Consider the following 23,318-nt stretch of genomic DNA (forward strand, 5'->3'; position numbering starts at 1 on the left):
ATTCAGGAAAGCACTACACAATGTAGTCTCTTCAGCCCAACAAGGTTGAAATATACATATTTCCCTGCAGAAAGTACATCCTCAGCATACACAGGGTGTCTGATGTGACATAATTCACCTTGCCATTGAAGCCACGCCACTTAGCAAACTGTGATTCATGATTTACTAGACCAGAAAGAGGACTGACTCATTGCATGAGTATGACCCTCTCCCCTGGGGATAAGGATGTTCTCCTCAACCCCTTCACCCAGGCTATCTGCAGAATCTCATTCAATTGAATGAACACATGATGGTCTGCGGTCAACAAATACTTGATCTTACTTAGGCCTGTATGAGGCCAAGAGCTAACTAAGCTTGACCTTACCAGTCAAAATATACACTGAATCTGTGATACTATAGCTAATAATACAGTTACAAGAAAGAAAAATGAACGATTCATAAGGTGATACTGACTACTGAGCATTAAATATAAAAGAATCCTCACTAATCTCATTCTCAAACCACAGTGCTTATGGTAGATTGACCACTGCTGGCAGGTAAATCACTTAGCCCCCAAGCAGAACAGGGGAGAGAATCGGAAGGGCAAAAACTACATAAAATCATGGGTCAAAGTACAGACAGTTCAGTAAGTGATGAAAAAGAAAGGAAGAAAAGCAATCTCTTGCCACCAGCAGACTGCTACCCAGCCAGAGTGATGCCCCAGCAGTGGCTACCTTGGAAAAAACTCTCTCCTACTTTACACACCACCCAAACCACACACACATCTTATTGTTAAGCATATATTCATTATATGCTATGAGATATCCATTTGGTCAGTTGGGATCAGCTGTCCCAGCTGCATCTCCTCTCACCCTCAATCTACTCACTGAGGTGGCAGACTGAGAAACAGAGAAAGCCTCAATGCTGTTGCAAGGGCCGTTCAGCAACAGCTGAACAGTGTTACCAACACTGTTTTTGGTCACCAGTCTAAAACAGAGCACTGTATGGACTGCTATGAGGAAAATTAGCCAACTTTTCCACCCCCAGCTGAACCCAGTACATGCTGAATCAGCTCAGACTGCCTTCACACTCCTTTTGATTTCCAAGCCCCTACACTTGTCTTCTTTTACAGAATTAAATGCACAAACAAGTAAAACCACCTTAGGATCCTCAGCTCACGAAAATGACTTTTCTCTCCCACTCATGAAAACGTGGATGTTTAGGAGGCAGCTTGAGATGCTGCATTTAGCTGCTATAAATCAAGATTTCCTTTTAGTCATTTCCGCTGTTATTCAGCCAGTACCCATGGGAGCACAAGGAAGTTATGAGATGAGAAATACTAACATGTGGAAAGGCTGAGGGCATACTAACACACCTGCTGCTAACATTGAAGCTCATGGAGGGTAAATTTTCACTTTTTGTATGGTTATAAATAGTCCACTTTGAAAAAAGATGCACTACATCTAAACAGTAGATTCATGTTTTAGGAAGACTATACATTATGGCAGGAACAGCAAGGAAAGGCCTCATTCTGACCTAAGTCAATACCTACACCAAAAATCACTCATTATCACCAAACTTTGAAAGTACTGACAGTTGGAGGCAAATACTGCACCTTTCAACATGACCTGTAGCATGCACCAAGACTTTGGTAAGTGGGTTCTACAGCTGCAAAACATTACGCAGTCATTTGCACAATTACAAAATGATCAACAACACTTACAGCTTAACAGCAGCGACACAAAGCTGTCAGCACAGGCTGCAGACCAAATGCTCATCCCAGCTTCATTCCTTTAGTGGCATTTTGGCACTGCCACCAGGCTGGCAGCTGCTCCAGCTGGTGTGTTGTAGCACATAAGGAAGCCCTGCCTGGGACCAAACCCAAGGGGAGCAGGGACAGCCCTTCACTCCGGAGGAGGGAGGATAGCACATTGTCATGCTTCTGACATCTGCTTGCTGCACCAGCTCTGCTGATGTTTTAACCTGAGAAAAAGGTACCCCAGCCTGTGACACAGAGTTATTTACAGTGGTAACTTACCAAGGCTGCAGCCAGCCATGGGCAAGCATGACACAGATCTGTTATTTGCCTGTTGTTCCAGGCCAAGCTACATCTCTAACTCCATAAATAATAAGCTCACTTTCATCTCTTGCCAAAGAAAAGAACCAGGAAGACTGCAATTAACATTAATCTGGCACACATCTGCAGAAGGGAGTTGTCCTTTCAACCTAGAAACCTTGCCTGCATTTCAGGCAAGGTTTCTTCTTTCTATAGAAGACATGACATAGCCTACATCCCATGTGATGCTACTCTCCTATTCAAGCTAATTTGAATTTTTCAAGTAGGATTTCCTGCTACATGCTACTATGTTATTTCAAGACATATTAAGGATGTTCCCATTATTCCTTGTGTACTGTCATCAGTAAAACCAATCTTTTTCTAGGCAAAATTTTTCTGTCTATATTATAGTACATATTGATTAAATACATGATTTAGAAAATCAAAGGGGCAGTGAAACCATAGATAGCTCTTTTCTAGGATGAGATACTTTCAAAAGGTAGGATTATTCATTCTTGTATTAACTTAGTTACAAAGACAAGAAATTGCAAATTTACTTTATTGGTATATCCTAAGATATGTTACTAAAGACTTTTTTTCATTATTACTTATAGGATGCATCTATGGACACAAGGTATGATGAACAAAACACCCGCTGTGAGAGGGTGAGATGACACACTCCTAGCTGAGTGAAGTTTTATTAAAAAATATTGCTTTCTTCCAGCTACAGAAGAAAAATTAAGCTGGGTTTCCTGGGCAGAGGAAAGCTACGTCCTACTGTCTAGATCCACCTCCCTCCTCCTCCTCTTTGGTTGGATTACTGTTTTAGGTGCCCAAATCCCTCCTGTGTACCCCTTAACGACATATGTTGCCCATATGTGGCACACGTGAGGAGAGGAGATACATCCAGTCATGATAGTGCCCAGGCTGTAGAGGTGTTTGTAGAGCATGTAGTTCCTTTTACAGCCTAAAGTACAAGGCAGAGCTGACTGTGCAACCACCATCCCTAGGGCCTTATTGTCCACTCCATTTCACATGTCATGGTTGCACAATGGAAATCAATGAAGTTACACAGCCAGAAAATTGGTGAAACAGAGACTGGCCCTCATCCCCTGAAGGGGTTCCAGTTCACTGGTGGGAGAAACAATCCTTGTACATACATTTGTCGGTCTGGTTTCATTTATGTCAATTAAAAGTATTCCTTTTGACTTCAAGGGAGTCTAGGCACATTTGTGTACTGTTCAGAACGTGGTCTGGAGACTCTTCAAGAGAAAGGCCTTTTTCTCAGGTAGAGGTTACAAACCTGAACAAACTAGTGATACATGGTATTTAAACAAAGCAATATTCTTTGCATTTGAAGGCAAAAGGTATTCCAATTTTATAAAGCAAAACACCAGTTTCTGATCAATAAAACTTTTTAAATGGCTATAATGAATCTTTTACATCTGACAAAAATAGACACTCCTCCATAAATGTATATTTAGTCTAGAGTTGATCATTTACACAAGGTAAACTTTAAGTTGTGTGCAAATTTACACACTCCCTTTTAGAAAAACTCATAAATTCACATCAAGAGAAGATGCCATGCAGTGAACTGCAGTTTACCAGCAGGGAATGGGATACAATGAAATGATGGCTACTGACCCACATAGTGACCTTTGCTTACAGTCTTACCAAACAATCACTGCTGATGTCTGTTACACAAAGGACAGGTTAATAACACAATACACTCTGGCAAGATGGTAACCTCTCTCTCTCTCTAGTGAAAGTTGTTTTCAAGTTTTTCGCAGTGATGTAGCCAAAAAGTTAATTAATCATTTTTTTCGTGCAAAATAGGAAATGCCTGTAACTTGAATAAAGAAATGGATTATAAAAATTATTTTCTGCCCTCTTGCCTTAAAATAGAGTAGAGCATGTGACACTGCCAGGCACGTAAACTCAACCGAGGAGATCACTTGACTGAGGAACATAACATAGGAGTAACATTAAAAACACATAGTGTGTTTCACCCTAGAACAAACAAAAAATACCTTAAATATTTTGCAACAAAAATAAAAAAGAGAAATGGATGTAGAATGAAATTAAGTTTTGGATTATGAAAGGTATGAGAAATTAGACAATAGATAGAGCACACATTGCTTCTTCATAGTGAATAAAGGAGAGAACTAAGAACAAAACCACAGTGCTTTTCATTATGTCATTTTTTCATAAAAGAAGAATTTTCATAAAAGAAGAATCAGTCCTGCCAAAAGAAAGATATGGTGGGTTTTTTCACTCAGAAAGAAATCTGTTACAATAGTATCATAACTCTTTTAGGCATGAAAATATGCTAATTAGAATGTGTGCTAACTATGCCGAAAATCTTAATGTGATTTCCAAACATAACTATTTCACTAGCACAGAGAGTTTTTAAAAGAAACTAAGTACTATAGCATTCCATTTTGGAGAGGAATCCTTCTATGTCAAAACATAAGGCTTTGTTTAGGCTCCATTCTACCTTTTCAAAGTATTAGTGTATAGTTTTTCTGTGTATTAAACAAGATTATAAAGTTGTAAGAGCACAGAGAACATTGAGTGGTTTTTCGCACTCATTTCATTCAAAGACGTTATCTGAAAAGATCTCTCCAGGCTGAAATAATCAGAATATCATTTTTGAAAGCTGCCCAAGGTTGCAAAGATTACTTCAACAGAAACTGACTGTTCAGACTCCTGCCTGCCAAAGGTGTATCCCCTATTAGCCACGTCCAGCCCAAAGCAAAGTTAGACCTAAGACAAAAATCTTGACAAGTTAAAACGGTTTTTGAATGAGAAGTTAATCTCTTACTTTTTTTTTAAGTGTATATATTTTGCAAGAGCCAAACACATTACAGAAATTATCAGAAACAAATGCTTAACAGCTATAATCATTAACCGTACAAGTTTATTTACACTTTTCAGGAGGACAGAGCACCTGCTGAGCAGTACAAGTAGTTTACAACAACCATGATGAAAATACCCCAGAATGCAGTATGTGGAGAGAAGCCACCTCCACTTACACAAATTAGCATGTATTAGTGCTACATTTTCTTTTTTTGTTTGGTTGGGGGGTTGGGTGGGTTTTTTATTTCTTTTTTTTCTTTTTTGTAGAACACTGCATAGCAGCACACACTTGTTGGGGTACTAAATGCCCTCTGCTTCCCTTGAACATCAGCAGCACACAGTCTGCATCCTGAAGGAGAGCTCAGTGCAGGTCTGAGTACCCAGTGAATTACTGGCTTCAAATAACAAAGCACAGACGCTTCACATTCTGTTTATAGACGCATCATGGTGATGCATAGACCTTGCCAAAGGCAGAATTATATAGCAACACTCTCCACAGTTAAAGAAACTTAGCCAAAAATATAGGTCTTGTAACAAATTGGGCTGCTATTTGTTTGTGATTCTTCCACTAACTGATTCAACTAAACATAGCAAAGTTTTACTAGAAATAGGTTATTATTAAATCAGATACAGTGTAGCTCTTTAAAGAAATCTTTATGAGTCTATTCAGCTTCACAAATGAAAGAAAGACTTTGATTTATTGTAAGAAATACAGTTAGATGAGACAGCTTTGGTCTCTCTCACACATGAAGGATTACAAACAAGTTGTGCCTGAGCTTGCACTGTAACCTCCCACCCTTGAGCACCACCCTAGGGACCTGTACATCGATATAACCACTGCCCTTTGAGCATGAAGGGAGATCTCCTCCTGTGATCATTGAACTCGCAATGTTTTGGTCAGACATGAAAGAGGGGAGATGGATAAAAACCAGCCTGACCTCCTCAACATCCATGGGGATACTAAGGAGCTGCATGCCATCAGTGCACAGACAGGACTATGATATGGATGCTGTCACGAAACCGCACAGTTGTTGGCACAGTCTCAACCTGATTTTTGATGCAGTTCATCAACACTGTCTGGAAAAGAGAAAGCAGAGGTGAGCTAAGTTGATGAAGTCATATTTCCCTTCCTATTTTGCCAGGGCAAAGAGGACAACCTGGTTTCACTCCTTATGCAATTCTATGAACTGAGAGGATAACAGGTTGTATAGGATTCAGTGCTATTTTAGACAAGGCAAAAGGATTCAAATTTATCTGCATTGTAATTGAGCACAATTTGGCTTGTTAGGAGTGCTGGAGAAGTGCCAATGACCTGATGAAATCCACTGTTTGTGCTAAGAAATGCACCCTTGTCAAAGCCAAGACTTACTCATGGGTGCACTGATTCTAGTCAAGTTTATGGGAAGAAAATCACTGTGCACTAGCTCTATGCTCATGTGAAAGAAAACCACATCAAAACCTAAACTTTCTGATACAACTCACAAAACTTCTGAAAGCTTTTTCTAACTCCACTATGAAAAAAAAAAAATTAAAACCTATGAAAGTGTTCAGAACGTGGAGTATTGCCAATCTGCCCAACACTTTAAACTGTGCAGTGGCTCCAGCTTTTGGTAACATATATGCATCCCAGCTTTCTTCCACTATGGCGAGTAAAAGCTTTGTTCAAAGACTTTCACAGAACATCCCTCTTTGTTTCCTTTCTAAACAAAGGCTTCTATTCAAAACACTGATTAACACTTCTTGTGAACAACAAAACACCGCTCTACCTGGAAGCAATCCAGTGTTTTATCTTACAGACCTATCAACCATCTCATTCTTTGAGCTTCTTTGCTCTGAGGCATTTCAGACTGAAGTATCTAGATGAAAGACTGCCCCCGTATAATGATGCTACAGCAACAAACAGTAGGCAGGCAGTATCATTACCTGAACACCAACACTGTAGCAAGCCTTGTGCTCCGTTGTAATGAGGAGACCAGTTTGCAGATGATTTCATCAACTGAAGTTTTGAACACTTTACTGGATTGAAAATCCTATGGCGACATTTCCAAAGTCATACTTTTTTAATGTGCTATTACAAGCACTTTTATATTCCTGTTCTCTCCATGCAGCCTTACAATCAGTAATCACCTGCACCACTCCAGGGGCATGGCCTAATGCTGACTCAGTGGGAATTAGTGTTGATTGCCCCACTGTACATCACCTATGTCAGCTGTTCCTTAAAAGGTTCCCACTTGGACCCTGTTGTTTTATAGTTCAACTCAGGTCCTGCTGTTTTGTAATTCAGATATAGCACACAGAAGTGTCTGGGTTTACCTCAGGATATGTTTTACAGAACTGCATTTAAAACCAACATTCACTATTATTGAAATCATTCATGCTGTAAGTTTTAGCCTGCCTGAGTGAAAAAGAACATAACATTTCTATGGTGATGAAATACAGGATTTTTTTCTATGCAGAAAAACACGAAATAAATGTTGTTCTACAATAAAGACTTAATATTTAAATGCTTGTTCTATTTGTTCCTCATTGTAAGTGTAGACTACATCTCTTCTGAGGTGCAGTATATGTGGGGTACATTTTGTACAACTTACAGTCTTACTCAAACACTCCATTCAGAGATTGATGTTACCAAACAGCACACAAGTAAGAACCCCTCACTTGGAGAGCAAAGGATTTGCTTCGTTTGACTTTCTTTTACAAGCACCAGATACTGGTATCTTGTTTCAAGTACGGCCTTCACTACAAAGAGCTAGGAGCTGTGAAAAAAATCAGTGAGCTATTATCACCTTTCATCCGGTGTTCTTCACACCATTTCAGCCAATCCTTTTGAGAGCCAAGACATTTTGACCCCCAGCCTTCTGCAGGTCAGCTCAAGATTTACCAAGGTCTGCATAAAGAAAGGTGCTGTGGCTCTGCCTCTGCTGATCCATCCAGGCACATCTGGGCCACAAAGCCGAGCTGCAGCTGGCCCTGGGAACCCCACACTGCATCAGTCTGTGCTTCTAGTGCCATCTAATTCTCTGCCAAGAAAAAGCCAGTTGAGGGAAATTTAAATGCCTTCTGCTATTTCTGGCACAGGGAAGGACTGAGAGGCATTGTTGCATACATCTGCATTTTCAGCACTGAACAGCATGTTGTTTATTCCATGTCAAGAATCAGATTTCCTGATATGAAAGGCAGAAAATACCTGTGCAGCCATGAGACCTTTTTAGATTAGGGAAGATAAAACAAAATCACAATAAGAACTCTAAAAGGAATCATGCTGGGTCACATCTCCTAACAGTTATCTACAATGAGCTGATCACAGAGAGGCTGCTGGTCGGCTGACAGCAGGTTAGTTACCATTGTAAATTCTGTAAAAATAAAGAAATAGAACAACAATTACAGTAGAACGATAAGTCCATTAGCTTCGTACCAATTCATTACGCCTGTGGAACACCGAGGTGTTTGATGAAGGCACTGCCAGGAAGATTTTCTATCTGAAAAAAAGCATGAATTAACAATCAAATTTAGGACTGCATTTCAGCTCCTTCTAACTTCTGAGTGACTGGCTGGGTATTTGCTTCTCAGTTTTAACATATTTTGCAAAACCTTATTTTCAAAAATCCTGAAATTCTACCCAAAACATCAATATAGGAGTACTTACATTTAATTAGTCTTCCAAGTCTCCAGTTAGTAGATTCTACTCTGTGGATTCAAAATTAAACGTGATATCTCTTTTAGTTTCCTGCCTTAAAAACCAGAAAGAAATTTTTGAGACTTTAAAACACCCAATATCCTACTACTTGAATCCAAAGGAGTTGATATCTAATATTTCTATACGTCTAGAGATTATATACATGTTTTGTGCATATGTGTGTGTGCATATACAGTAAATAAAAGTCAGCTCAATGCCAACCTACTTATATACAGAAACATATTTTATTGCTCTTTTCCATTTATTAAGCCATATTCATGAAAATCCAGAGCCTAAAAAAAGCTAGTCTGGGCCTCATACAGAGATGGTTGAGCCAAAACCCACTCAACCACTTCACCCCCCTGTCACTTCTCCCTTTATTGGCATAAACAGGGAGGATGTATCCAAGCAAAGTGACATGTTACTAATTGCACCATCTTCATTAATACTGCATTATGTGTCCCTGCACTATAGAGAATTTACAATGCAAAAGATGTCAAGAGCTTATCAAAATCTGCATATAAATATTTGGTCCAATTTTCCAAATGAATATACTAGCAGCCTCTGCTTCAACAGCCCAAACTGGAGAGAGGGTTGTTTATCAGCTGCTAACCAGGAACAAAAGGCAAATAGCCCTAATTTCCCAAACACTCAGAGCTATTCACATCATTCCTGTGCCTTTTAGGTAATTAGGTATAACTTCAAAATAAGAAATCCTCACTGTTGTACAAATACATCTGTCTGTAAACAGAGCACTTCCATTTCTAGAAAAGTCCTAACAATAAAAAGACAGATAAGGAGAAGTCTTTATCAGAGGCATCCAGAACTTAAGGAAATCACTGCCTAAGGACCATAGGTACTTCAAACTCAGAAGGAAGATGTCTAGACAAGAAATACCAAAATAGGAAGGCATCTTTTTGCTCAAGTGTAAGAGGAAGGCTGCATCTTAGATTTGTTTCACTTGTAACTGTTTAGAAATATCTAAACGAACAACCAACCTCAGTCAGAGTGACATAGAGAAGACAAAACTTTAAAGAGTGCGCTCAAAATCAACATGGACCTAAATGAAAACAACAGTTGTGGACTGTTTTCACCAGGGCAATAGACCAGGATAAAGCAAAGTGATATTGCAGCAGCTCTGAAGGCTACAGAGTCAGCAAAGGATCAATCATTTCAGCAAGTGCAAACTGGCAGGTTCCTTGCCCGTGTACTGATTAACACTTACACTCTCCATCTCTGAGTAAAGGTTTATGTTTCTAGCAATGAATAACACAAACGGGACAAATACATGGAGAACATGCAGAATCTCTTTTATTCTTTCCACCTTTCTCTGCTTCTCCAGGAGACTAGGAAGCTGGCACTAGAGCTCTGGCAGAACATATATTATTACAAGTAACATGTACAACTGTGACCAGCCACAATGAACCAAATTAATAAATATCCAAGTAAACACACTATTCTACATCCAAGTTTAATTCCACAACTGTATCAAACTGTATCAAACTGTATCCTGAAACAGAAATTAAAAGCTTTCCCAGAGTCATAAATGGATTTTTGTATTTCAAACCTTTCTTTCACTTTGCTACTTAGTAAGAAGCCTCACTGAGCACTGCTTACATTGAACTGAGATCCCAGATGGTATCCTACTGTAATTTGGGTAATATTTTTTCAGAACTACAGTCACTAATAATTAGAAATTAATAACTCAAGGGACATATTGTCCTGAGAAACTTATCAAGCTATCTTTTAATCTTGTAATTAAAGTTCAAACACTTTCTGTCATGTAAAAATCTATGCATTCTAGGAAATATTTCAGTCATTAGTGTATCATTTCATTCATTTACAGACAGCAGTATACTAATTAAACTCAGCATGGAATTTGGAGATGACCTAGTAGATTTTTTTCTTCTCCTTCACTTAATCTCTGATGGTTACCTTTTATACTGCGGAGGTGCAAATACAGATTCATGCATTTAAAATAAAGTTTCCTAAAATCGGTTTGTTTTTACTGAGTTTGCTTGGGATGAAGTTAACTTTCTTCAGAGCAGCCTGTATAATCTGCTATTTGCATTTGTAGCTAAAACAGTGTTGGTACCACACCAATATTTTGACTGTTGCTGAACAGTTCTTGAACAGCTCCAAGGCTTTCTCTCCAACCTCTCAGACGCACAGAGGCCAGAAGGCTGGCAGTGGGCAAAACACTGGGAAGGTACACAGCTGGAACAGCTGCCCCCCGCTGACAAAAGGGATATTCCCTTCCATACAATGCTGTGCTTAGCAATAAAATCTCAGGGAAATGGATAGGACACAGCCACATTCATTATGGCATTTTTCTTCCCAAGAAATCATTACACATATTTGAGACAGGCGGGAGAGAGAGCTAGGGTAGGCATTTTGCTGCTGGCTGGAGTCAGCCTACCACATCACTCTTTCTGAATATTTTCTGTAGTTGTTATCTACCTTGCCTCCTCTGCAATTCATTCGCTGCATTCAAATCACCACTTAAGTGATCTAGCAAGAGGAATTGCCTGTATACCTTCCTCAGTGAAAATAGGCCTCCTCTGATTTCAAGTTGACCTTGGTACAAAGGCAAAGTCATCACAATCTCGAAACTTAGCAAATAATCTGAAACGAAGAGTTGAGTTAATTTAATTTGAAATACAGAATCACAGAATAGCCTGTGCCTGAGAGTATTGTCCAAATGCTTCTTGAACTCTGTCAGGCTTGGTGCTGTAACCGCTTCCCTGGGGAGCCTCTTCCAGGACCCAACCATCCTCTGGGGGAAGAACCTTTTCCTAATATCCAACCCAAACCTCCTCTGACACAACTTCAGGCCATTTCTTTGGGTTCTGTCACTGGTCACCAGAGAGCGTCTACCCCTCCTCTTCCCCTCACGAGGAAGTTGTATACTGCAATGAGGTCTCCCCTCAGTCTCCTCTTTTCTAGGGTGAAAAAGAACACAGAAAAATAAAATTACAAAGATCTTCACATAACTGGACTGTATTATATTTGATGGAACAGCTTCCATCTTTACCATATTTTCAACACTTCTCAGAAGCAAGCGGAACGGTGGTGACCTAACACCTTAAAAGTGGAAGAGAGAAAAATAACACACACTCGTTTTTTACATCCATTTTATTAGTGCAGTAATGTAATAAAGGACACCAAAAAATCATAAAGCTTCAAGATGTCCTCCAGGACAAAATGAATAATGCCACAGGAAAGCTCATTCACAGTGCATCATTACATCACAATTATTCTTAGAGCCCCCAAGCACCACTAGTTCAGGCATATGCAGAAATGCATAGCTGGACTCTGATTCACCTGGTGATTGGTGGAAAGGGAATAGTAACACCTATATGGCCTTTACCCAGTGAAAAAAATCCATCATCCTTTAAGAAAATCCTAAAAATAGTCCATTCTCTTCTAGCAGTCTAAATAGCATCTCTCATCTTCTATCCTAGTCTTACAAGGACATCTGCAGCAGAGAGATGAAGTCAACAGGCCAGGAAAATGTAGACAAAAAAACCCTTCAAACTGTGCTTTTTTCAAATATCATACCTCCTCTTCCCTTGTCTTTCATGTGGAGAATAGTTAAAACACTAATAAAAGAATAACTATTTACTTGGAAGTAAGAGGTGGAAGGGGCAAATATGGCTTCATTTTTTTCCTCATGTTTGCCCCTCAAACAGGAACAAAAACTCCTTATTAAGGAGCAGTTATTATTTTGCAAGCAGAAACAATGAAAGACATAGAAAAGGTTGCTTTTGAGGTTGGTCTCTTTTGGAAGAACAAAACCATTTTCTGACCAGAAAACTCAGTGTCTCATTCACATTTCCTCATTTCCTAATGTTTTGTATCTAATACTGAAATAGCTTCTGTACTATTAAAATCTGAATAAAACCATATTAAGCAAAACAGCTGTGAAAGTATTTTCACACTGGCTTCAGGTCAACAGAAACACTTCTAAAGTGAAGAAGCCATGCAGAACAGTGATAGATTGAGAAATTTTCAGTAATAAATAATATCACAGTGCTTTGATTTTGGGGATATTCCTAGACAAGCAACCAAGAAGAACTGACAAATACCTTGGTCAAACCAACAAGACTTCTAGGTTAAACTGGTTCTGGCCTAAACCCCGCCTACACCCCTTGCTTCTTAGGGTCCTTGGGTCTAATCCTTTGCACACTGTATCTTTGTTGGCTAAGATTTGCTAGCAGTTTGCTGCTTTGTTCTGGTTTTAAAGGATACTGAAGCTGGAACAAGAACTAATTAGAACATTTCCAGTGAAATAGGTCGATGTTTTCACCTGGAAGATATCCAAGATGTGGTGAGATTAGTTTCCAGCTAAAGCAGCTCAAATTAAAATCGTGGCCTTTCAAAATTGAAAAAATGGGCAACTTCTGTGCAATTTTATTGTACAATATCATCAAAACAGTCCACTTTTCTTCTAATGTGGGAAAAAAAGGACAAAGCCTGTGATCCCCAAAAAAATCAAAATCAGAACTGTTCTCTTTGGTCATTTTTAGTAAAATACACAATATACTCAGTGCCCTGCAGTGTATGAAATTGAACTGCTTTGTTATTGTCATTTTGAGGAGGGAAACAATAAAGGAACCTACTAAATTATTACTTTGCTACTTGTGTTTCATTGCAAGTACAGATATTGAAAGTTACTTTCAATAGCCCTTAAATTCTAAAGCCTTAGATAACATTTTGAAGTAGACCCTCCAGAACATTACACCATCTCATTCTAAAGTGTGACATCAGCATCTTTTGAGGGTGTAGTAGAGAGGGGCTCACAGTAGCACACAGATGTTCTTCTGCCAGAGACATCACAGAACTCATGTGCTGTAACAAAATAAGGATGAAAGAAAGTATTAAGTTGGGACCTTCCTTTGTTTATTCATGTACTAAGATATCTTCCACTATAATATGCATAAAACTAATTATGGGTTTTTTGAAGTAAAAGATTTTTTTGAATCAGGTCTTATGGGCTTTGCCATATATCTATTTCTTCAGAGTCTAAGCCTAGTTCCCATTAGCTCAGTCACCACTGAAACATAATTACCTAATGATCTGGAAGAGTATCAATAAAAGAGTATGCAATAAAAGCACAAGCATAAGAAATATTATGCACTTCTAAATATAAATCAAATTAAAAAAAACAAAAACAAAAACAAAAACAAAAATGTATTCCTTAAAAATCACTGTTCTCATTTGTTAAATCCTCCAGATGTATTTCACAGGCCTTGTCTGTCCCCAATCACTTTCTTTTAAGTTTCTTAATGTAACATTGCCAGATAGTCAAAGCTTCCAGTGGGGACATTGTCTTGCTTTTGTACCTAATGTACCAAACTACATGCCCATCAGAGATTTGCAAATCCCTTGGAGGCACTTACATCTGAAAACCAAACTTAAAGTCTGGATGATCAAAATATGCGATGAGCACGTATGACAGTCTCTTTGCCACATTCAGTGATTCTGTCATGTTCTGTGATTAAAAAAAAAGTATAATCTGACACTGAAGGCATTTTACAGCAGATTAACTCCAGTAATGGTTTACAGAGCTGCATTCAGAAAGACCAAACTTTTTGGAATTGATGCTGCTTCTGGAAATTCTTTACATATATAATCTATACATAATCTACACATATAGCTAGTACCATAGGCATGGGTAGGAATGGGTCATGATATTTTGAGACTTGCAGTAAAAGGGCCAAAGATACAACTTCAATTTGACACAGGAAGAAGTAAAAAAAAAAAAAAATCCATAGCCTTGGCCCTGTGGGAGTGCAAAGAACTTGTTACTTGGGATCCCCAGGTGCTCCCAAGCAGCTGACCATGCTGTACACTACAACACAAACTACAGCCTCCCCATGGTCTCTGCCAAACTTGGAAAATAGAACAGGAAAAAAAAAATTATTTTCCTTCCTGATCTCCAGATCTAGTACAACAGGTTAACGCACCAACACACCCAATCATCCCCCCAAACAAACTCTCCTCTACTAATAGCTGAGTTGGAAACTTCACAAAAAAGATTAACACTGTCATCCTTACCATAACTATGGCTGAACAGGAGCACCCTCACTCTGGCTGGATACAGGCAATAGAACCCATACCATGGCACTTTCATTCCATTACTGCCCTGTTATATGACGAACACAGACTGTCAGAGTTGAGGTGAGGATTTCACTGCTTTTTGACTCTCATTTCCCCTCAGTCCCTCACCTTCTCAGAACATTGTCACTGCTTACAAGACTTTCTTGTTCTGCAGTTTCTACTACATTTCATTAAATGTTTGTATATTCTCAGACCTTTATCCTCCTGTTTCTAAATATTGATTTCAATCCCCCTCCACTAGTGCTGTCTTCTCACAACTGAGTTATTGGTATGAAGCATTTTAAACTCATCTGTGTGAAAGAGCCATGGACAAAGAAAATTACATTGCTTTAAATGTTTCTTTTAATAGTTCAAAATAGCCACAAATTAACTTTCTGGAAACCTCCACTAAAAATAAAGCTGGGAAAAGTCATCTCATTCCACTGAAAATACCATATTCAAAAGTTAAAAATAAAGTCTTTCAAGAAAAATAATCCAAGTGGGCATAAAACTTCCCCCTCTCTTTTGTATTCATGAAGTTTAAACTTTCTCTGCAGGTTTAAACTTCTTCCCACTCCTCTTTTCTTTCTCAGCCAGAAAACCAACAGCACTGAGGTCCCAGGGATGAGGAATGACTCACCAGCAAGTGCTGAGTCACGATCACACCAAATATGCTCTCACATCTTGATGGAGCATCAAATTCAATAGCTTTGCTTAGTCATTTGAGCTTGCCCTAATTCCTGTGATTCACTCAATTTCAAAACTTTGATTTCTGATTTCATATTTTTGCTTGTAATATATATTCAGTTGTATAACTCTTATACAACTCTTAAAGCAGAACTGTTGTAAGCCACCACTAACCCTCAGTCAGATTCCAAACTTCAGACATAAGGTGCGTCACTTATCCAATCCAAGCGGCCAGTATGCCACAGTGCACATCAGTTTGATTTGGAACTGCTGATCTCCCATTCCTTGGACACCTACAGAGAATGCCAGCTGACATCTGAAGATACATGCATTAGGATTTCATCCTGCCCTGACTCATGCCGGCAACAACCCACCATCAGCTAAAAGTGTGACCTTTCTCTAGAAGGGCTCCTCAGCCTGACAAGGTAAGACACAAGAAGAGAGTGCTCAGCAGTTTGTGCAGAGGGTAAGGTATCTGACCATGATTAAACAAGCCAATGTTGGAGTGACAGATTTCCGATTCCTTAGTTATTTTGTTTGTTACCTTTTGTCCTATCTGGAGGTAGATACAGCAAAATTACTTTACCCAACTGTTTATGTGCTCATTCAATTACTTATATATGGAAAAGCTAAGTTTGGCCAGAATTCAACTGAGGTAATAAATGTATTTCTTTCCACAGGCATTTACAGAAATGTTTTATCTAATTTCTCCTAACATTTAAGCCATAATCCAGAGAACTGCTCTAAAAGGTTGCAGGCAGTCTAGCCATGGAGGGATGAAGAAAGCTCATCACTGAGGGAGAGAAAGGCAGATACAGTGAATAGGTTTCTGATGACTACCACATTGCAATACCTTACAGGATGCAATTATCACCGTGCCGTTATTTATTCTTCTGTCTTCAGGCACAGTTTTTGTGTTTCCTCACTGTCCATTTCTGCAGCAGCTGCACTTACAAGTTTTATGCTGGCTTAGTGATTAATAAGTCTGTTATACTGAAGGCACCCAGTCAGGTAAGTATACTTGGAAAAGTTTCCCTTATGAAAAGATACTGTGAGGGAGGTAGGGATCAGCTCTGTGGATTTCTGGGAATAAAACAGACCATACATACTCATATACAGCTCATAGAAATACTACAATAAAGGTTGTATGTCTTTACCCTTGCTGAAGGATAACTACAGCTTTGAAGCTTCTTTGGCCAGCTATTCTGACTTTAGCAATATCCAGTAACAGTGGGGGGGAGGGGGAGGGAAGAAAGCCAAGTGAAAAAGTAAATATTTGGCATTTGGTCATAAGAAATTAAATTGTAGGCCATAAGTTCTCCATAGGTTGCAGGTTCCCAAGTCCTCCTCCAGGCATTTACACTGAAATACTGTTTTTAAAAAATTCTACTCTACCTTAGTTACAAGCTATTTTCTACAACGTGTTGTCCTTCACCATTATTCATACCAGTGTAAGTAAATTAAAGACACATCTCGATCCCAGTGAGCAGCCTAAAGAACTCTGCAAGAATTGCCCCTCCTACAGGTATCTGAGATTCAGCAAGCTATCCTGACACTATTGCTCTAACCATCCATGACCTACTCCCAAAACAGAAGGCAAACACAACTGTGAAGAAATTACTTCTACCTCTCCCTTCTCAACTCCTCCCAGGCTCAGTTACCGAACGTCTGCATCAGTATGAGAATGAAGCAAAATGCTTCAAGAGAAGAAACAAGAGATCCACCCTAAAACAAATTATATTTTGGTGGTTTAACACTTACTTTCAGGCTTCACACTGTGGTGAAAAGAATGCTATGGTGGGCATAGTAAAAGTGACTTTGATACCTGTCCATCCTTTTTAACCCAGAAATTCCAGTTTACTCAAAAGCTGAAAAAGCTCACCACAAACATAACTGTCATGAAGTTTTAGATAGAGAGGAGTCAATTTTTGACATACTGACTTTGTTTCTGGTGAGAACAATACTTCACCAGGAAAATATCAACCACTTTTATTCAAAACTACCATCTCCTTTGTATATAAATACAAATCACCACCCTGTTTGAAAGATATGCACTTGTATTGATCAGTGTAATTGTAACTGTAAGTGCCAGAAGTTGTGGGGCAACTGTATGTTCCTTCTCTTCAGAGCTTTGACATGATATATGTTGGAAAGCTGCTACTGATATCAAAACTTACCAGCAGGAACACAGCTGGAGAGAAAAAAAAGGCAGAAGATAAGGCCAAAAGTAGTAAATACTGTATGTATAGCATATTTTTATATGGCTTATTTATTCAAACTGTAAAAAGACACCATTTAAAATCCTCAAATCGTGTTTTTTACAGGGCTGTCTGCTCATGCAGCTCAGTGACCTTGAACACAGTAAAAACCAATACAGTTACTGAAGACTGATTTCAATAACTTTCTGGAAGGTGTCCAAAGCAGCTTTTCATTCTGCAGTCTCTGCATCAAAGACAACACAGAAAAAGGAAGGCAGAATACAGCTGCTCTTGAACCTGGCATAAGAGATGTGCAGTTTTCTGCAACCACGACCAACTTCATTGCAACATATTTTCTATGGGGTGTGTCAGATGACTACACCCCACCTACTTCTTACCATGGCCACACACTGCAGTTAGCAACAAACTACCACATTTCTATTTCTGCATCAAATGCTGCAATGCTTGCTCAAGCACAATTATTTTTTTTTAGCAATAGAATTTTACTTAAGAATTGTGGGGGTTTGTCCATGACAGGCAAGGAAAAGTGCTGCAAAGCTGGTGTTTTGCCTTTTAAAACCCTCCGTTACTAGCACTAAGTATCCACTAGTTTAAATATACCCATCCAACCAGCTACCAAATATCTTATTCTACCACTGGACCCATCAAAACAAAAACACACCCCACACTGACCAACACTGGTAATCCGTGCAGTCGCCAAGCGTACCTTGATATTAGTCTATACACACAAATGAGGATCTTCTTATTCAGAATACAAATCTCTTCAATCCTGAAGTGCACCATCAGGAGTTTTGGACTGCACCTCTATGCACACAATTTAAGCTGCTTTCTAGAGGATACCAAATATATTCATAGGGACAGAGCATTTATAAAGCAAATATCAAGACACAAACAAACCCAGACTTTAACCAATGATCGAACAGAGCCAGTTCAGTCTCTCTTCAGTGATAGAGCTGCCCTTGATGTCTTTTCACATCTCACTGGAAACTATTTAAACAATGGCCTTTTCATATCTTTGTTCACACAGATCCTTCTGTGAAATATTTGCCCATGACCATGTAGACTATATTGCTTACTCACGATTGGTCAAGTAGTATTTTTTTTTGGCCACTGGATGTGCAGTGCTTGCAAATGAGCTTGTGGTAAGGAAGCTTGCCAAAATTCTGGAGAAAAAAGACTGGAAAGACAAAGGTTCACCACCCTTTTAGCAGTGGGGAAAGAAAATTAAAAAAAAAAAAAAAAGAAATAGAGTTTTAAGGTTTCAGGCCTGCCTTTAGAGCAAACTCCTTCAGGAAGATGGCTAAGGGCACCCTCAGGTCCCTGAAGTGTCCCAGCAAGACTTAAGAACAGGTCTAAGAGATGTGACAAATCAAGGATTCATTATGATGCTGCTGTCAGACACCTCCTCAGATGTGTCTATCTGAGGTGAAAAGCCACCTACGTGGTTATGGATAAGGTCTAAAATCTATCGTGAAGTAAATCCCTTAAAAACTGCCAAAATTGCAAGAACATTAAGTACTCATCATTACTCCTAAGGGTTTTTTTTAATGCATTTATTTTAAAAAGCAAAAAAAAACCGGCCAAACAAACCCCAACTAAAACAAACACCAACCAAATTAGCACCAAAAATAAAACCCAGAAAAACCAAAATCAAAGAAACTATCTTAAGGGATAACTTGTATTTCTGAATCAAATTACAAGTTTGAATACTGTGAAAAGGAATCCACTTCTTTCTGCATGGTCTCTTGATGAGTTATCAAGTTTTTGTCTTTTTGCCTCATACATTCCCTTTTCAGGCTTTCGTGGGACATGGGGAAAAAGACATTTCTCAAGCAGAGACAGAATGATGTCTAACCATGTCAGCTGATTGGCAGAACTCTGACAGATGTCACATTAGCAGGCAGGAGATCAGAACCAGGGCAGGGGGAAAAAGTCAGGATGTTCTTCTTGAAGTAATTACCAAGTACATTGTAGCCAAAACTAACATCTTTTTACCTTCCAGTTTATCACCGCCCTCAAGTTTCCTGTCAAGAGAGACTTTGCTGCACACTTTGCACATTTGCTGTTTGGCCTGTTTTACTTACATGGGGAGCACGTGCCACATTGGAGGGATATCATGGAAAAATAGTTAGACAATAGGTCTCTACTGTCTTATTCTTGAAGTTGTATTTTGACTATCTACTTTCTCTTGACCTATTAATTAGGAGATACAGAAGAGAAAACTGTGAAGTATATAAACTTTGCTGCAAAAATGAGGTCTTCTCGGGAGTGTGACTGCATTGCTGATTAGACAAGCATTCTATCAATCCTGAGCCTGTAGCTTCTTTCCCCAACACCTCTTCCAAATTATTATGAATACTAGCTAATCATAAATCGTTATGTCTTGCACAACAAAAAAGCAGACAAAAAAGTCTAAATAAAAAGTGTTAAAGATCTGATTAATTATATGCTGTAAGCACAAAGTAGGCAAGGCTAGTACTTTCTTCATGATCCTATTGTGCAAGTATAAGATTACATATATCCTTCATCGCCTTTGAGCATGCATAATCATCTTTGCCAGCATAAGTACATTTGAGATCAACAGTTAACTCCTCAAACATTGCTACATCTTCCAACATGGACTCCATTGTTTCACCTTCCAGTAGTATTAAAACAACATCCTGACATCTTTCTTTAGGATCAAAACGAAGGTTATATGGCTCCTATTTTCTGCTACAGTGATAAAATCTTACTTCTTTGGATCTGTGTTTGTTCCCTTTCATGCTTGAGATAACTCATTAAAACTCAATGGGTTCTGTCTGCAGTATAAAACTAGTAGTCCAACTTTTCTTCTTTTCTTACCTTCAGTGTAGGTTAAAATATTACACAGTTAAAGTCCTGAATACACTCTAGGCACCACCAAACTCATTTTTACCACAGTGCCAATGAATCCAAGTGCAACCACACTACAAATTCAGAATCTTTCAAAACCAACAAATAAAAAGGTTGATTTTAATTAAACAGTTCTATACAAGAGGTAAAGAACCCCGAAATTTGCGTCTTCACCATCATGAAATAACGTTATTTCAGCATGAACTTCAAGATCCTCCAAAATATCTAGGTTGGACTCCAAATTAAAAATATTAAAATTTCTTTAAGTAATTAAAATTATCTGCTGAGAGGGAAAGAAAAAAAATCAATTCCTCTAGGACTAAAAAAACCAAACCAAACAAACAAAAAACCCCAAAAACCATCCAAAGTGAGTATCTTTTATATTGGAAAAAGTATGAGCCAGATTGAAGCAGTACTGCAGTACTTTTCCCAGTACTGTAGACTCAGCAAAAACCATACGAATCCCAACACCAAAAAAAAAAACAAGGAAAAGAAAAATAGGTAGAAACCCACTATTTTACATGCCTTTTAAAATTTTAGTGTTATAGAGGCAGAACAAACACAGGTTTCATATTTCTGGCAAAACCAGAAGCAAGAAATAAAAGAAGGAATTTGAGTAGTTTGCATGAAACACCCAAATCAGCTTTGTACATCATAAAGAACTAGCTATTTATGTATGAAATCAGATAAAAAAAAATGTTTGTGGGCTAATTTCAGTTCTCCTATCATCCTAGAAGCATCCATTGCTGCTTATGTTACCACATTACTGTTCACAGTACAAACAAGCAGTGACTCTTCCAGCCACCATATGTATTCACTAGGCTGTGGTGAATACATTTCACAAGTAAATGGGACAAAACCTGACATATAGCAACCTAAAAGAAGAGGACTAATGATGACAATTCTGCTGACAAGGACACACCACTGGTAGGAAGAAATGTGCCATCATGTTACTTTCCAGCTGGGCTGGACAGTGATGCTCCTGGACTTTGTTGTGAGTACAAGGTGCCATTGACTTCTCTGATCTAATTGCTCAACCTGAGTAAAAAAGCTGAGGGAGGATTTCAGTTTTTCAGTTGACCGGGCTGTTATTGAAACATCTTTTGTGCTATTTCAGTTTCTTGTTCACACCCCAGATATAAGTGTTACTCTCATAAATCTGTGCTGTAACTACTAGCAAATGGCTTGGTTACAAAAGCTCCTATCTTACTGTAGTCAGGTGGCAAAACATGGCATCTTATATAGATGTTGCTGTAAACGCACCAGTACAGAAGATAAGAAATTTATAAAATCATAGAATTATTATGGTTGGAATAACCAGAATTATTATGGTTGGAAAAGACCTTTAGGTTCATCAAGTCTAACTGTTCATCCAGCCCTAGCAAGTCCACCACTAAACTATGTCTCCAAGTACCACATCTAGACATTATTTGAACACTTCCAGGGATGGTGATCCCACCATTTCCTTGGGCAGCCTGTTCCAATGCTTGACAATTCTTTCAGGGAAGAAATTTTTCTTAATATCCAATCTAAACCTCCTCTGGCACAACTACATATTTTGAGACCTTTTTAGATAAGGATATACATTACTTTCATCTCCACCTTTCCCACTGAATTTTTACTTTTCTTCTGCACATCATTTGCCAGTCAGTTACAGCAGGTAGCAAAAGTCTTTCCTCTTATATGGATAAGGTAATGTATCAGAAGCAAGGAAGTTTTGGACAGAAGAAACTGATGTCAAAAACAAGCTTTCATTTTTTTCAAAGGGAAAACTTATGAACCACATTGTGTAAACAAAAACCTGACAGTGTTTCCTCATACTCATGACAGAAACAAAGTGCTGGAAAAGTTACCAGAGATCACCTAGTCTGTCCTAAAAATGGAATACTTATATCTAAAGCAGTATGTATTGTATGGCTAGTTCAACCCACTTAAAATAAGTAATCATTTCACACAATTCAGAATTTTGTTATGCAGTATAAGTGACACAGAGAGGAAGGCAGGAAACCCCACACAGAAATAGAGGGGCGATATTCTGCATATTTAATAGGCTATATGCTAACTCTGGGACAGGATTAATGCTTGCATTTCTGAAGGCTGAAGGAAAGAGCTGATAAACGTAACAGGTATTTTCCATTCCAAAACAGCCCCCACTATTTTTTCCCCTACACTGCTGCTCCTTTATTCTCTAACCTACTCCTTGAAAAAACAGAACTTGCCTTTCTGAGGTGATTAAGAGATGCAGCCTGACATTTCTGGCACTGCAACCCCCTCTCAAGTTTAATCTGAAGTGGGAGGAGCAGTTTGGGCTGGTGATAAGGAAGACAAGCAGGAGTAGCTAATTAGGTATAAAAAAACTAAATGTTCTGCTAAAATACAGAAGTCTATGCACAAAACTTTGTTTTACTTTTGTAGAAATGAAAATTCTCAAGGAAAAACAGAATATGCACTAACTCTAGACATACTCCAAATTCCTGCTTTTATTATTCATTTACAGGAAACAACATACTACATATAGAATACAGTGGGTTTTTTGAAAATATACAGATCTGAAAGCTACAAGTTTTATTTAATAAAGCTGGTAGAGAAAGAGACAGAAGGAAAAGGATTTTCCCTCCTCACAAGATTTTCCCTTATTTTTGCCATCCCAGTGAAAAACTCTAGGGCTAGTAAAGCCCCCTGGGATTAGATCAGCTCTAACACTGCTACATGCAACCAGGTTCACACAAGTTTAGAGATGCACATTAAACTACTGTAGCTCTTCTCAGTAGCATGCAGCATACAGCTATCACGCTGTTCATCACAACACAAAGTGGGACTGGCTTTGGAGAAGAATCAAACCAGTGGAAAAATTCCTTACACAGTCCTG

Source organism: Chiroxiphia lanceolata, chromosome 1, assembly GCF_009829145.1.
Source record: "Chiroxiphia lanceolata isolate bChiLan1 chromosome 1, bChiLan1.pri, whole genome shotgun sequence".
Classification (NCBI taxonomy): domain Eukaryota; kingdom Metazoa; phylum Chordata; class Aves; order Passeriformes; family Pipridae; genus Chiroxiphia; species Chiroxiphia lanceolata.